This window comes from Leuciscus leuciscus (genome assembly GCF_965113295.1).
Source record: "Leuciscus leuciscus genome assembly, contig: HAP1_SCAFFOLD_399, whole genome shotgun sequence".
Lineage (NCBI taxonomy): Eukaryota > Metazoa > Chordata > Actinopteri > Cypriniformes > Leuciscidae > Leuciscus > Leuciscus leuciscus.
In genome coordinates this window covers 42,543-60,870 of record NW_028118340.1, presented here as the reverse complement: position 1 = coordinate 60,870, position 18,328 = coordinate 42,543, and the positions used below count along the sequence as shown (strand labels likewise).

The 18,328-nt window shown below is 36.9% G+C and overlaps 1 long non-coding RNA gene across 1 annotated transcript; it reads left to right on the top strand.

Annotated features, from left to right (window-relative positions):
• The first annotated feature begins 13,803 nt into the window (after positions 1-13,803).
• LOC309491645 lies at positions 13,804-17,704 on the top strand. The gene is made up of 3 exons (XR_014203225.1): positions 13,804-13,900; positions 14,307-14,397; positions 17,057-17,704. It is a non-coding gene; the product is annotated as an uncharacterized lncRNA (long non-coding RNA).
• The last annotated feature ends 624 nt before the right edge of the window (positions 17,705-18,328 follow it).

Sequence of the window (18,328 nt, the reverse complement as noted above, 5' to 3'; positions counted from 1 at the left end):
AAAAACCATTACGCCTATGGAGAGTCCTCATAAACCACATATCTGTGTGTGTGTGTGTGTGTGTGTGTGTGTGTGTGTGTGTGTGTGTGTGTGTGAGATTGTAAGTGTGAGTGCAAGAGTGAGTTCTGTGTTTCTTAAAGGGATTCTCCACCGAAAAATGAAAATTCTGTCATCATATACTCACCCTCATGTTGTTTCAAACCTGTATGATTTTCTTTCTTTTGCTGAACAGAAAGGAAGATATCTAGAAGAATGTGAGTAACCAGACAGTTTTAGATACCATTGACTTCCATAGTAGGAAAAAATATTTACTATGGAAGTCAATGGTATCTAAAACTGTCTGGTTACTGACATTCTTCTAGATATCTTCCTTTCTGTAGGGGGCGGGGCCCGTCTCAAACCCCGCTGTTCGATCCATTTGCGATCCCCAAGATGCGCGTCGACGCCGTGCCTCGGCAGCAGGATGAAACCCATGAAAAAAAAAAAAAAAAAAAAAAAAAAAAAAAATATATATATATATATATATTTTTTTTTTTTCATGGGTTTCATCCGGTCCCTTTCCACAGGTGTATAAAATCAAGCACCTAGATTATGAATGCAGACTGCATTGTGCTTGATTAATACACCTGTGGAAAGGGACCGGATGAAATTCATGAATATTGGTACTCGATGCAGCGCCAAATGGGAGGAGCTAGAGCTCCAGCTCCTCCCCTCGCTGGAGCTCCAGCTTCACCACGCTGGATTTAGTGGGCGGGGCCGCGCATGCGCAGGTTAACTTTCTCGCTATCAAAGAGTTACGTCACGATCGGATTTTTTTTCCTGGAATGGGATCAAATATGGACTTTTAATGAAAAATAAAAAAGTAGAATATTTGATAAATAATATTATACTGTTTGTTAAATTCTATATCCAGAAATGTCGTTTCACAAAATCTCTTCCAAATGTGAATGCATTAAAAAATGACTTTTATTTGATTTTGTAAATCCTTAAAGAAAATTGATACAGTCCCTGCTATTAAATTCTTCTTACTTATATTAGAATATCAGTTTATATAAACCCCTATGTTAGGGAATTTGAATTGTTCTTAAGTTTGCTTATTTATTTTTTAGAATATTGCAATCAGTATTTACTCATCAAATGTTCTCTCCTGAATTGTATGGTAAATGAACTTATTTATAACTGCCTTAATTTATGTTTCAAGAACAATAGTTATTGCACATAGAGTAAGTCGAGACTTTCTTATTTTACAGCAGAGAAGGAAGACCAGTCCTATATCAACGCAAGCTAATCGAATAAGTCCTTTGTTTCGGGTGAGGAAGGAACATCTGGTGCCCAAAGAAGACAGAAAGGTGCGCGAGTCCATTGGTATGTCTTGTATTGAAACAATGCTGTAATATGTAGTACATAATTTGATCACAGTAAATTTGAAATCCGGAAATCAACACCAATAGAGTTAATTTCAACACTTTGAAAGTGTATATATGGGAACCACCCACAAAGTGTTAGTTCAACACTTTCAAAAGTGTTGCCTCTCGCAACACCGACACAGTGTAACAATATGAACACTAAGAGAGTAAAATTTTAACACCAATGCAGATCACAACACTGTTACAGAGCTGGGTGCAGCTTTGTAGCAAACACTGGCAGAGTTAAAATTCTACACTGTTCTGGTGTTGACCTAACACTTTAAAAAAATGGAAATGACAATCTTCTCAACCTTATAGGAGTCAAATTTGACACCATCCTGGTGTTGATGGAACACCTATTTACAAATAAAAAACAACACTAAAGGAGTTACCAGTTTTTCTTATTAGGGTTTTGCATTACCTACTTTAAAGAACTGTAAAATAAACTTAACAATTATTTAATCTGAAAAGAATAAATTCACTTTGAAATAAACACATCAGTCTGTATTACTCTTTCAAAACTTTATTCCAGCACAGAGCACCAATACATCTAGCCAGTACTTTAAATTACATGAATACATTTTATTTTATTATTTTTTTTTACAAATAACAGTCCAAAACGATGTAAAATAGACTGTCATTTCCATAGGACATTTGTAAATCAAACGGCTTGTGGTAAAACAATTCGTCAGGTTTTTTGAGCACAAGACTGTTCTCTTGTGCAAAAACACTGAAAGCATGAAGATGTTCAACAAACTCTGATTCCATACATGATGCCAAAAAAAAAAAATCCATCCATAATAAAAATGTTAACAATTTTTCCAAAGACAGGTGCATCATCAACCAAGTCTAAGCACACAACAAGACCACTACGATACTCCGTACCATGACACTTAACCCACGGTGTGACCGTTAATTCACTTGAGAGATCAATGTGGAGCTGCTCAGAAATAAAATCACCGTTTTCAAGGTCGGACAACAATTCTTTTGAAACAGGGCCAGACTCAATACCTTTGATAGTACAGTGCTCCCAGTGATAGGCAATGGCTAGCTGGTGTTTTTTGGCAAGTGATTTGGTCAGGTTTTTGATTTTTTTTTTAGATTTTTCTTAAAAAACCTGTGTTTTGCTTCATACCTCATAGTCCATACATGAATTAATGGGCCAATTTGCCTGATGCATTCAGGGTAGTGAATCATAAGGTGGTGCTTTGGAATCAGATTCCTAGAAGGGTACAACTCCTTGAACAATCGATGATGCTCCACTATCAGATGCTTCAAAAATATTGTCATTCCTTCAGAGATGCAAGGAGAAAATATAATGTTAACAATATGTAAGAGGAGCAACATCAAATGCCAGTGCTTATCCCCTTCTGGGACTACATCTCCAAATATGAGAGGGATGTTCCTAATGAGACACAATGTCTGACTTGCGTTGAGTCCAATGCTGTTTCCAGCTTGTTGAAGGTTAACCTTGGTTGGGCGATTATTTTTGTCCAAATAGCCATAGTTGAAGGCACACAATCTTTGAGGAATGGAATCGCAAGAAATTAGATTGCAACTCATGTATTCAAAAAGCAGTTTCACTTCATACTGTGCAACTCCCTCCAGGATATCATGCATAATATCCAGCACAAAGTTCTCTGATACATTAAAGTAAGTCAAGGTATTGAGTACAGAATTTCTTTTAATACCATAACAGGAGTTTTCATTAGGGTTGTCAGCTAGATACTTATAATGTTCCTCATTTAGGTTTCTGCTACGCAATATCACCCGCGGATCATCCTCACTAAATACTTCCTGTGCTAACACCTTGTCAGTGAGGCACAGTCTGCAGTAATGTTTCGCAGAAAAAGATTCAACGTAACCAAGAATACCATTTAGACCAAGGTTATCGCCGGTAAATTGCGCAATAGTACCAAAGATGGGCTCCTCAGAAAATGACACCTTCATTCCCTCCTGCTCAAGTATTTTCACATCATCAACCAATGGGCCAAGTATTTTGTCCATGCCATACTTTTTTCCATCCTCAGAATGGAACAAAGAAATTAGATGTATGTTCATTAAGGAAGAATTTATGTGTGCTGGCAGGTTACGAAGCACAAAATATAAACAGCCAAGTTTATGAATCCCATGTTGAGATCCTAATGGGTTTGCCGTTTCGAAATCATCGTAGTAAATTTGGATCTGAAGGGCATTGCTATGGATGGAGTACAAAGGATGGTTTTTGTAATACTGTCCGTCACACAAATCTCGATACGTGTCACTTTGCCGTTTCTCTTGAATAAGATTACACACCTCATTATTCCTAAAAATGAATTCAAGAGTCTTCAGAAGAGGGATATATATGAAAGTGTCATTAACTGGAATCTGTTCATACATTCCAGAGATCTTATTCTTTCTTGTATCGTATCTGACACCTAAGTGTATTTCAGTAGGTTCAACAACCCCCCATTTCTCACTGAAATATTTTCTCCATTTTGTATCGGTATTAAAATCGGAGAACGGATTATGAAAACTATTAAAAACATCTTCAACTGAACTTCTACTTGTGCTGTCAACAGGCACAACATTTAAAATGTTTTCCCTTAAACTTGTATGGAAATCAGTGACCAAATCCTCCATGCTTTCAACAACTGACATAATATAACACTGTTTGCAACACCGTTACCCTACAATTTAGCTATTATGGATGCACACATTTCTTTGGAACAATCCCTTGAAACAGAAGAACATTCATGCAAACTTGCATCATTATCTGACCTTTGCTCTGTGTTAGACACAACAAGTGATGCTGCTTCACCGGGATTTGGAGCTTGTTGATTTTGTAGTGATATATTCTCACTGCTTGATGCTACACCACTAAAATGAAATCTAGTTAAATGTTTTTTAAAACCTGCATAACTTTTAAATTGCAAGCAACAACCATCCTGAGCACAAACCAGCTCAAATTTCTTGCCAGGATACAAACCATGTACAAGTTTAAGGTGCCGAATTAATTTTACTGTTGTAGCAAGCAGCGTTTTACAGATGTAGCATCTAAACATCATTCAATAACTTAGCTCTGAGCTCCTTTACCCTTGGGCTCTCACTTGTGGTGCCAACATCAATTCCGTAGATTGTAGTCTGGAGAAAAGTGTACATATTTTTGAGTGGAAGATCATAACTGATGCTGAAAACAAAATGGACCTTGAAGAGTTCATCAATTGCTGCAAGTAAAGAGGATTCTTGACAGGGGATGAGCTTTTTATCAACCACAATGAAGAACTGACTGATAGCTTCCTTGCTGCTCCCTGTGGCAGGAATGTATGGTTGACGATTCTCTTCCGCCTCAAGATGTTCCTGTATACTCCGGCATGCCTGAATGAAGAAAACAAACAAACAAAAACACAAATTTGATTAATAGTAATGACAAACAAGTGCAGGTTTATCAGTTAGCATCAATTTTAGTCTTTTTAGCTTGATTGAACATTGTACAGAACAAGAGACACTCCAGAAGAAAACAGTATATGCACCAACTAGCTGTTAAAGGTGATTTTTAAGCATGACATTTTTTATTGATTTTTTTCTGAAAATTAGATTCTGACCCAAAGAGGAGCGTGAAGTCCTGAAGAATCTGAAGCAGTTTGCAGAAAACATGTAAAGAAATTACCATAAAATATTACATTTCTTAACAAGCTAAATGTGTTTTCAACAAAGCAGACTATTTGACAATTCTCTGAAACTAGCATTTCAATTTGGTCAAAAAAAAGGAAAGACAAAATCCATACCAATCCTTTAGTATCCAGGAATGGAGGAAAAACTGAGAGAATGGTGGTGGATTTCTCTGGATCATGGATAAGGTGCTGTCTGTATTCAAACGTGGTCCTCATCTTCTGCATGATGACCTCACGGTCACTTGTATGATTCATCAAGGAGATAGCCTCTAAACTTTGGTCATTATCTAGCTGATCTTCACGGTGACACAGCTGTCTGTCAAGCAAAGGGCCTCCCTTTTCCTCTGTTTTTGGATCATCCTTATTTGCAGAAGGTTTTGTCCCCCGTTGTACTGTTTTGAGGCGCCATGACAAGAACCCAGTGTTTTTTTGGCCATCATAAAAATTTTCCTAATGAAATGACACAAATTAAAACTCAAAATTGTAACCCTCCATCGAAAATGACAACTTCTTAGAAAGACATTTCTAAATGATCACAAAAATACTGAATGTTCTAATCTCACATAATGACTTATTTATCCAGTCCTCCCTTGGGGATCTCTGAGTGAGGGAAACAAGGTGATAATTCCCAAACCATAGTTCTGTTTGGTAAGTCGATGTGGGACTCTCCTGAAAAATGGAAACACTCAATGTTACTTCACAATGATGAGAATTGTTTAAAAATATATAACTAAACTACTCTTATTTTCAGAACAATCAACAGCTTATTACTTAAAATTTGTAGCACCCAACTAATATAGTTCACAATTTATATACTATCATAATCACTAACAAATTAAATAACCCAAGACTATTACATTTTGATAATTACCCTTCTGTCCCAATCATGTGTGCAACCAAGATGTTCACCATCAGTTTTCTCATGTCATCGCTAATTGTCCCTGTATCTTCACACTCCTTCAGCACATTTGCTCCACCTGGTCTTGTGTGTAGAATTTCTTTTATCAACTATAAAAAGAGGAACATTAACCAATTATGTAAGGGATGAAATACATCCAGCCAGTTGTTATAGCAGAATAAACTCCGACAGGCTGATCAGGACATGAAGCGGTGGGTTCTTGAAAATTTAAAATATGAAGGTGTTTTACTTTAGCTCACCTGCCCTCCATCTCTCAATTACCATGACAAAAAAATAAATAATATATATATATATATATATATATATATATATATATATATATATATATATTTGCACAGATTAACTGTTCACCAAAAGACTAGTAATGTGCGCTAACGAAGTAAATAGGGTCAATTGACCAATCAGAATCAAATGTTCCACAGAGCCATGTAATAAGAGAGTAGAAAATGCAGGAATATTTAAATGCCCTGAACGATGGTCCTGAACTGGAAAATTACTATTGTGTATAAAAAAAGAAAAAAAAAGATCTGAATTAAACTTTTAGCATGTAAAGCTCAAGGTTATGATAAGTAAATCCCCCAATGTCTGTGTAAGGCTACTGGGACTCACATCTCTGGCCTCTCACATTATCATCCTTCCTGAATCGTTTTGGACTAAACCAGTCACTGTCCTCACTGCTTTTTGAAGTTAGAGACAGTGTATCTGTATCCAAGCTGACTGAAGATTGAGGTGTGGAAGGTCCTGTTAATGTTCAAACTAGGGTTAATAGACATATTTGGAATACATTTATCCACACATCATCAACACTAGCTACAACATTTAAAATACTGTACATATTAAACACTACCAGCATTCATTCAGATATTGGGATTTGATATCATTCAATAGCTCCTGTTATCACTCACCAATGTCATTCAATTAATTTATGACAAAAACCAACCCACTAGTGGTCATTAGATCAGGAAACACATCTGTATCCACCTCTGTGCCAGTGTCATCTGTAACTGTAACTGCAAGATCTTCCAAAATTGAGAACTTCTCTTTCACTGCACAACAAAAGTTTGATCAAATTTAGGCAATGCTTTATTCACAATTTGACACATAAGGATAGCAAGATTTTTAATGTTTTTTTTTTTTTAAGTCTCTTTTGCTAATCAAGGCTGCATTTATTTGATTAAAAAAATAATAATAATATTGTGAAATATTATTACAATTTAAAACAGTTATTTTCTGTGTAATATACAGTAATAGTGTAATTTATTCCTGTGATCGCTGAATTTTCAGCATCATTACTCCAGTCTTCAGTGTCACATGATCCTTCAGAAAACATTCTAATATGATGATTTGATGCACACCAAACATTTCTGGTTATTATCAGTGTTGAAAACAGTTTTTTACATTTTTATTTCAGGATTTTTTTGAAAAGAAAGTTCAAAAGAACAGCATTTATCTGAAATGGAAAGCTTTTGTAACATTAAACACTACCGTTCAAAAGTTTGGGGTCAGTAATAATTTAAATTGTATTTTTTGGGGGAAAATAAATAACAAATCAATAATTTTATTCATCAAGGGTGAGTTAAATTGATCAAACGTTACAGTAAAGACATTTATAATATTAGAAAATATTCTATTTTAAATAAATACTGTTCTTTTGAACTTTCTATTCATCAAATAATTCTGAGAAAAAAGTGTACACAACTGTTTTCAACATTGAAAATAATAGGTAATGAATGTTTGAGCATCAAATCATCATATTAGAATGATTTCTGAAGGATCAGACACTGAAGACTGGAGTAATGATGCTGAAAATTCAGCTTTGATCACAGGAATGAATTACACTTTACTATATATTACATAGAAAACAATAATTTTACATTGTCATATAATTTCACAATATTAATGTTTTTTATTTATTTTTTTATCAAATAAATGCAGCCTTGGTGAGCAGAAGAGACTTCTTTTAAAAACATTAAAAATCGTACCGATCTAAAACTTTTGACCGGTAATGAATATATACACATAATTATTAATAACGACTTCATTACTTACCTTCTGCTATAAATATATCAAAGCAAGCCTCTGGGATTTTTATGAACTTCTTCTGATGTCTAAATTGTGCTTTGACTATCATAGTGATTTTACCTCTGAACTCCTGTGGGAGAGGAATAAACATCTTACTGGGTTGCTAACTTGCTATAAAGAAAATTTGATTCAATATGAAACCATATTTTTTTTTTTTAAGTGATAAAATAAATTACATTTCAAAATATCAAAACATCAAAGATGCCATTTTCATTTTCTCCATGTAAACGCAAATTTGTGTAACCGACGTCTTACGCACATTACGAGATCAATATATCGATTGACTACTGTCCACGTCTGACTTTGCTCCATTAAATATGAGTAAAATGTACAAATAAACAAAAATAAATCAGCTGCATGTGAACAAATCTTTTTTTTTTTTTTTTTTTTTTGTCCGTCGACTTTTTTTTTTTTTTTTTTGCAGAACTTACACATAATTACAAGCTCAGGGAAGTGAAGCAAGGTTGTATCTCTTACAATGAACAAACAATGAAACGAGGAGAAAAAAATAAAAATACATAAATATCCTGGATTTGCATGAAGCACATTATGTAATTATACATACAAAAAAAGAAAAAGAAAAGAAAAGCATAACAACAAGGTTAAAGCTGCCGTCGGCAAGTCTGGCAGATTGGGCAGATTGGGTCGATTAGCCAAAATTTTGAATGTTTACAACTCTCATGCCCCTCCCCACTACCAGCGAGCACCCTCCCATCGAGGTCGTGCTCGTCAGTGCGTCACTGTGCGTGTGTACCTGATTTTCTGTGAACGCGTCCGTCTCTTCAGCATCTATCAACACCATGGACTCGGAGGTAGGCTGCCCTGGCTAATCTATCCATAGATAGCAATAACCGAGGAATTGGAAGCTTGTTAGTAGATTTTCTCTCCGCCATCACACTTCATGCAATCTCCAGGCGAACTTCAGGCGTGGCGTGTGCATGTGATATTAACGTGCGCGAGTGAGGGGGGATCTGCGGCGTGTGCACGACCTGTGATTGACAGTCAGATCTCACACCCCCCTGCGCTGATTGGACCTGATGAAGCGGGAGCGCTGGATTTTTGCAAAACAAATAACACGCTCCAGGTGGAGTTAGAAGCTCGGGTTTTTTTCTAAAACCACCTTATTTATGTTGTTCTGTCGGATTATAGTGTCAATTTCACTGAATATGATCAGAAAAATGTTGCCGACGGCAGCTTTAAGTCATATCTTTGAATAAATCATCATAATGCATCAAAAATGTTGCACTTTTTTTGTTATTTATAAGTCTAAGGGAAGAAATAAAATAATTAAGGTCAGCAAGAAAAAGAGGGAAGCTCAAAGGAGACTTAAGCCATTTTTGCTTGTGGATGAAGAATTTTGCATATAAGATAAGGAAATTAACAACATGTTCAAGGGACATCTGCTTTGGGTTTTCATAATAAAAGATAATCTCTTTAAGAATGAAGGTGTGGGTCACATTTGTAGGGCCAAAAACAAAAGCACTTAAATTAGCCCAAAATCGATTGGTTACATTACACTCACAAAATAAATGGGGGACAGTTTCCTCAACAAAACCACAAAAAGAGCAAGTCTCATCAATATCAGAATATTTAGAAATGGAAGAGTTAACAGGATAGATTTTATGAAGGATTTTATAATGAATTTCCTTAACTTTGTTGGATACACAAAATTTACTAGGCAAAAGCCAGGCCTTTCTCCAAATTACATTTGTTACAAGGGATCCCCAATAGAATTTACCCCTTGGAGTAACCTTTCTCTTCATTTGAAAAATTGAGCGAATATGTCTGTTGTTGCATTTTCGATCTAAAAAATCTATCTCTGCCAAGCGTAAAGCCGGATATACACTATTACCTTGTAATGACAATGACTATGACATGCGGTCACATGCTGTTCAAATTAGTAAATCCTGATCTCCAAACACATCCTTCGTTGTCTCCTTAGACAACGAGTTTATTCATGGTGCCTCAGTCTGCTTGAACGGTCAAAATTGCATCTTTGTGGCTCCCCAGAGGGATATTTGAGTCACATAGGGAACCCTGTTTTGGAGAATCCCCTCTAAAACCCCCATTTCAGCATGGACTCCCTGTGACTTTTATAGACTCGTGACATTCCAGATACTCCACACACACACACACACACACACACACACACACACACACACACACACACACACACACACACACACACACACACACACATCCTTTGTGTTTAACTTAACATCCTTTAATGTATGTAACTCAGACTTGTATCTGAACTTCCTGTATGCATATGTGATTAATGTTGTTTTGATCATATAGTTATGATCTTCGAGTGTTTGGCTCTGAAATGTATTTTTGAAGAATGTTCTCCCAGTAGAATCGCATCCCGTAACCCGATCTCATTGGCAGGTCATAAAAGTTGACCACCAAGCTCATTCAGCCCTATGCAAAGGAGACCACGGGTGCGCAACATTCCAACACACACACACAAACACACTCTGGACTTTGAAACAGAAACCCCCTACAGAAAAGGACTTTTACCCATAAAGTCACTCTTAAATGTACTAAATATATATATTTGTGTGTTAAGAGGTGTGTGTAAACCATAGGAAAGCATATGTCCTATTTGTAACATTAATAGAACTGCAAATGCCTATACTAATGCATAATAATGTATCTTTGCATTGCTACAACGTCTATATTCTATTTTTGATATCTCTGTAATCCTCTCCAGCTAACGGAGTTGAATTCCGATAGCAGAATTCAGTGATGCGCATTGTTTTATACAGTTCATATGTCTGGAGAAAAACCCTCTCAAGTTAAAGTCAATCATGACTCATTCGAGTGGGCGTGTCTAACCGGACAAAGGAATCTTCCCGCTCGAAAAATCTCGACAGATGATTTGCCCTTCACGCAAAAGGAGGCGTACACGAGACACTGTTAAAAGTCCGAACCTTCAGTTTAAACTCTCTCTCAACTCTCAACGCAACTCAACCCTCTTCTGACCTTCTCCTCCACGCGCAGCGCTTCCCAACGCAACCAGCGGGACAGGCCTTGGCTTCTCCTCTGGACGCATGCCCGCGTCATGTAGAAGCTGCCGTTATTTTTGCAACTAAGTTCCTACACGCCTTTCCCTTCCACAAGGGAAATGATCTGAACTTTCTCGGTAACGTTAAATTCAAGTGAGCCTTTACATCGTCTTGCGAAACGACCCAAAAGACGAAGCTAGACGCAAACCAGCCGGACACGCGCACACACGCCTCTTCAGCACCGCACTGAAAGAGCACAGAATCTTGCAAGTAACGTAACTCTCTAAACGCTGATTTCAGGTGTCCAGTTCTTAGGTCTGTGAATTAAGTTACCCTCTATCTCTTCTCTCTGTCTTTCTGTCTTTCTGTCTTTCTTTCTTTCTTTCTTTCTTTCTTTCTTTCTTTCTTTCTTTCTTTCTTTCATTTATTCTGACCATGCGATGTTTTGTTTGGTTAAATGTTGTCTGTTTTACTGTTTGCATTTTTACGTACGTTTATATTGTAGCTCATATAATCTCTCTAGTGTACATTTATTAAAAATTCATTTATACTTTAACTGTCTCTGTGTTTGAAAACCCACCTTGTAAGTCAATGAAACTAAAAGATCTAAGCTACAAGCTCGATATCGACTACCTTGAGTAGTTTTAATTCATAAACTCAGGAAGTTATGTTCGTGGCCAGAAGATAAACTTTCTTGGAGTTTGTAAACAGGAAAACTCCTTCTTAACTGATAATCTTACATTTATTCGCTGGACGAATGACTGATGTCGAGATCAGTTACAGAACGAGGTATTTCCGAAAATGAATAAAGTAGCCTAATGTATATGCGATTTATGAATTATGACCATGAGTTATGATTAGTAATATTTCCCAAATTCCCTATATTCTTGAGCTAATTCGCATTGACCCAGAGTCGTTTACGTTACAACGCTGAGGGCCAGAGTAAACCATCACTGCTTTAAATAACGCAGAACATAAGCTGACCTGACTGTCCATTAAACAACTTCATTTGAATGGTTTGTGTTTTTTGTTTTACTTTCAGACCAGCACTGGAGAACGCCTGACAATGGGATGTTGAAACTTCTTCCTCTGGTTGAGAAAAAGCTACACCACATCAGTGATCACATCTTCTGTTCTTCAACTGAACAAACTGTTTAGACGAGGAAGAAGAACACGAACCTGATAGGGACGTACAGGGAAGAGCAAGAAACCAGTTTAGCTGTGATAATGAATCATTATTTTCCAACACAATATCAAATCTGTTTTCTGTAGGTGACTGAATATGATTCTCTGGCACTCGTTTTGTGGCTTCAGCAGCTGTGAATGGATTCATATGATGTTGACGTATTTTTGAAGACACATTTTTATTTATCTTGAATCTCATTTTTCTTTATGCTACTTTATCAACTTTATGCTTTGTCCTCCAATAAAGTGTTGTTTAATAAAGTATGGTGACTATTGTGTATTGAAAGTGGTGTTTGGTACAGTAAATATAAATTTTTATTTGAGAAATTTTAATTTCTTATTTCTTTAGTTTAATTAGTTTAAAATAACTACATATAATTAATAACTTCTAAATAACTACATATAATTAAAAATAATAATAATTAAATAACTGGCCTGTTGGAGTATGCTTTTACTTCTACAAAAAGGGCAGATTAGGTACCTAGTCTTATTTTTTATTGCATAAATTAATCAGATGATTTAGATTAATTCACAAATAACACACACGTAAATGCGGTGGACAAAAAATAAATAGGGGTGCACTATCTAAGCTTTCACATTGCCTTTTAAGTCTAGTAATTTACATAATCATAGCAGATGCTTTTGTCCAAAGCAGCTTTAAAGGAGAACTTGGTAACTTTTTTAACTTAATAAAACTGTCTAGAATTCATTTGGATGGTTAAACAACCTGTTCTGGTGATATTGGTGACTTTCCCCGCTGGAAAACCAACCTTGCAACTTGGGGACTACCGTCCCGGCAAGATAGAAATTGGAAGTCTCGTGAGAAGCGAGAACGAGCGCGAAACACAAATTGCTTTACGGCAATTCGACATAAACACACACGCATGTATGATGTATTACCAGATGACCCACCTCGGTAGACATAGCTCCACACGATACAGTTGGCTTGCTCCGATCAAAACAAATGCACATGAGCAGCGGTAGAGAGGGGGAGGAGGCCGCCGCAAGTGAGTTTTTTTACGACCGTGTTATGAAATATACGCCCCCCCACAGCTGTAGGGGGAGCTCGTGGGGAAAACATGCGACAACAAAAGGAAAAATCAGCGAAGAAGTGACTAGAGTTCGCTAGAGTTGCCGAGTTCACCTTTAAAAGTGAGGAAAACAACGAAACCGTTATAAAGATAAAATAATAGGCTACATAGATACGTTTCAACCGTTTTTAGAAACACACACACAGTGTGAGCAATGTTCTTATTAGGTGTTTACGCGTTTGTCACAGAAACGATAAATATTTAATCATAATCATGACAAATATTAGAGAAAAATACAATATGATGTATGCCAGCATCTTGCGCATCAAAACAAACTTGTCCTTCCTCCATCACGGTTGAACTCGCACTAGATCCAGCAAGGGTGAGCTAGAACTCTAGCTCCTCCCATTTGACTCTGCATCGAGCATTGGTCAATGACGTCACCCGCCTATTACGTCTCGTCTTTCCATTGGACTGGTTATACACGTGCTTCACGACGCAATCACGGAGGGCGTTCCCACCGCGTCTCGACGCAGCTCGAGTTCCCTTGAAAGGGAAGCTGATGTTTCGCCATGTAATCAGACAGTCGATTCCTAAGTTCCGATACAAAATATTAGTAAGTATTTCAAAGGAAACTTTTATAAAACCGTAGACAGGAATGTGTGTACTAGCTACTTGATGGAAAAGATGGAGGAGTTTGTGAATCGGTTGGATATCTAGACTAAATTTGGATCAAGGGGACTTTTTATGTCTTGAGGCCCTTTACAGGCGACGTCCACATTAATACTTTTTTTCTGAAAGGACGTGTTTGACATTTTTCATCCTGTAGTAAAGGAACGGGGTTTCTTTTGTGTATCGTGCTGTAAGTTAGGCTATGTGATGATTTTTCAAATTACTTTTTTGAGTGAACGCATCGATGTCATTATCTATTTACCTCCAACTCTCATGATCAGATCATTGATAAAGATGTTTAATTAAGTTTAATTACTTTAGTTTTGTGTTTGTTCGTCATTTACATCCAGTGTCAGTGGAGATCAGACTGTTTCAACTGTTCAGCTTCATCATGGATGACAGACAAACATCCAGAGATGAAGATTTTTCTCCAGTTTGCAGGTACTTTAAATGAATACATTAAATAACCCTTTATAGACCCATAATAAAAGAGATGTCTGTTTTAAATGAATTTCTTGAAAACAATGTCTAAACCCTCCTCAAGTGCTTTTCATCCAAACAGTATGAAGATCTTACATATGATGATTATCATCAAAAACTAATTAAATCTGTTCTGTTATAGTTCAGTTCAGCAGGAGAGATCAGAACCAGCGCCCAGCTGTGTGTCTTTGAGGAGTGACGGGTCTATGGGTCTTCCAATACATTTTAAGAATGACAATACACAGACTGATCTCAGGTAGGCTACAACATTTCTTAAAGACATGATTAACATTTTAATATTATGGTGTTTTGTATTTTGTATGTATGATATTCATAATAGACATTGTCTTCACCTGATGCAAGAGAGACATATCTATGAGTGTTCCAATTTCATGGCTTGGAATCAGATAAATAGCATTTTATTGAAAGAGATGCTTATAATATTTGAAACACCCAGCTTTTGTGGTCATTTTAAATGGACTGCAGTCCTTTTTGTTTGTACCTGGGCGTTGTGGAATTGCAGGTAATGTGCAGCAGTGCTGCTGTGGCCTTACATGTATATTCAGAGCTCAAAAAAATACCCTATTCTATATTCTGACCTCAAACCCATTATAACCTCCTCCAAAATGACTCCTCCAAAAATGACCAACAGATGGTATCAATGTAATACAATTAAAGGGGTCATATGACGGTTCTAAAAAGAACATTATTTTGTGTATTTGGTGTAATGCAATGTGTTTATGCGGTTTTAGGTTAAAAAACAAACAAACTCATTATTCTACACATACTGTACATTATTGTTGCTTCTCTATGCCCCGCCTTTCTGAAATGCGTTGATTTTTACAAAGCTCATCGTTCTGAAAAGCGCGGCGTGCTCTGATTGGCCAGCTAGCCAGTACATTGTGATTGGCGCAATAACCTTAAAGGGGTGGTATAATGCTCTTTTCACAAGATGTAAAATAAATCTTTGATGTCCCCAGTGTGTGTATGTGAAGTTTTAGCTCAAAATACCCCACAGATATTTTATCCTTTTACCTCACACAGACATGCACTGAAAATGTCAATGTTTATGTTCAAACCAGAGTCAGACAATAATGGAGAGACTCAAGAAGTGACAACATGTAGAATGCAACAGTACATTTCTGAATGGTTAGTTGATGAATTTAGGTAGCTTATGTGTTATCTTCTATTCATTGATTAGCATTTTTTAAGGACTTCAACATTACACACTAACTAAAGTTAAAAAAGTGAAATCATAATCAACCACCCCTTCAAGCGTGTGACGGAAATGTCTCGCCCCTTACCATATTTGGAACATCAGCTCCAGAAGCAATAATGGCAGTAGGCCGCTGTCGGTAGCCTAAAAGAGGCCTAGAAATAGGGTTTCGTTCCACCAAGTGGGGCACTACCTACTTTTTTTTATATTTAACATCAGAAATATATAGAGATTCCTTAGGAAAAAGTTCTCCACACACAACCTTGCAGTTTTTGAGAAAAATTATGCTAAAGGTGCCCATTTAAAAAAAAAGGGAAACCATAGGGAATTTTGCACTTTCAAACCTGTTTATCATATAAACCCAAAAATGCCGAATTACCACTTGAAATACAAAATAAACCAGTTTGAAATGTGTGATATACCTGAAGTTGCTATCTAGGGACAGTAAACATTATAAGATTATCAAGAAAATTTCTAGTGTAGCATTAACATTCTAATTACTTCTCATTATGTTGTTCCAATTCAAAGGTAATATTTGAGGTAAAATCTGAATAACAAATAGAATTAAGCCAGAATATAATAACAGACTATAAGCTGTAAGCTATAAGCTGCCAACTCTCATGCATTCACCGTGAGACTCACGCAATTGACACTTTTCACACGCTCTCACGCCACACATCCATTTTCTCACGCACAGAAAAATCGCGAAGCAAAGAGGACACGGAGACCGACAGACTGGACAGAGCAGGTTAGCCACGCCTTCCTAAAACTCTTCTTTCAAACACGCCCCAACAAATCTAGGTCAGAGAGTGGGGGCAGAGTTTCATAAATAAATTTATACGCAAAGAAAGAAGGCGTAACTTTTGTTCTCGCTGTATTATTGTTGCCGCCAGCGCCGCCATGTCGTAGAGACACTGTGTTTTTCGCTGTGAAAGCCAAACTAAATGAGTTTGGCCTTCCAAAAGAGGACACAATTAGAAAACAATGCTTAAACTTTATTTACAACTGTTCCAGAACAGTACAACTAAAATATTCGACTGTGTGCTGCACAATTTTCGGAGGACTGTTTCCAGAACCTGCGAGAGTACAAGGCAGGCTGTGCACAAACACAAAGCTGATTCTAAAAAGTGGGGCAATTCCATATTTGCATGTACATTCTGGCGCTTCTGACTCACACACAGCCTGTAAGTATGTTTTCATATTTTAAGAATTTGCTACTGACTATTCAAAAATCTCTTTCATTAAAATATTTAAATGTCTTTAAGAAATGTTGTAGCCTACCTGAGATCAGTCTGTGTATCGTCATTCTTAAAATGTATTGGAAGACCCATAGACCCGTCACTCCTCAAAGACACACAGCTGGGCTCGGGTTCTGATCTCTCCTGCTGAACTGAACTATAACAGAACAGATTTAATTAGTTTTTGATGATAATCATCATATGTAAGATCTTCATACTGTTTGGATGAAAAGCACTTGAGGAGGGTTTAGACATTGTTTTCAAGAAATTCATTTAAAACAGACATCTCTTTTATTATGGGCCTTTAAAGGGTTATTTCATTTGGAAATATGTTCAGATGATATGGTCCCATGAATTGTCTGAGTAGAAACAATGTCGTAACTTTTGTTCTCGCTGTATTATTGTTGCCGCCAGCGCCGCCATGCAAAGATGATCGCTCATCTTGGACATCTGCATTTTCCGGATCAGAATCGAGCTTGAATTGATAAGGTAGTTCTGACATGATCACCTGCCATTATTGCTTCTGGAGCTGATGTTCCAAATATGGTAAGGGGCGAGACATTTCCGTCACACGCTTGAAGGGGTGGTTGATTATGATTTCACTTTTTTAACTTTAGTTAGTGTGTAATGTTGAAGTCCTTAAAAAATGCTAATCAATGAATAGAAGATGACACATAAGCTACCTAAATTCATCAACTAACCATTCAGAAATGTACTGTTGCATTCTACATGTTGTCACTTCTTGAGTCTCTCCATTATTGTCTGACTCTTAGGCCGCTGTACGTGAGCTGTATCGTTCAGTTTCGTTACGACAAACGGGGCACTACTTTTTCTTTTGCTCAATATGTTCAACGTAAATAAAAGGTATCCAAGCAAAAAGTTCTCCACGCATTATCCTGCAGTTAATGAGAAATTGTAATTTATTGGCGCACTATATTGACTGCGTATTGAGACATATAAAACTGTTGAGATTGATTTTCAACCAATCAGCATAGAAAATGTAAGTAGGTCCCAGCCGAAATCAAGCCAATATCACTACGCACATGTAAACATGGAGGAGGACGTAAGCAGCGCATCTTCATCTGATAGCGGCGATCAAGCTCGATTAACACCCGTAAAGTGTATTCTTCATGTCGGAAAAGATGGTGGGAAAGGTCCGCAGCCCTTTACTGAAGTCCGATGGGGAAAAAAATCAAGCAATGTGCGTAGGAATGGCTCAAAACGTCGGACACTTCAGCTATTGCTAATAAACATGTTTCCCTCCTGGACAAACCGGTCTCTGATGTCCCAACAACTACGGGTTTCACCCGGCCTGCTATCGGCGTTTTATAGACAAAAAAAACTTTTTATTTTTATTTGCAAAAAAAACTTGCATCACAATAAGTGTATTGTGATTGTCAAAACATTTTAGTAACTAAACTGAATTTTATTAGGTTTA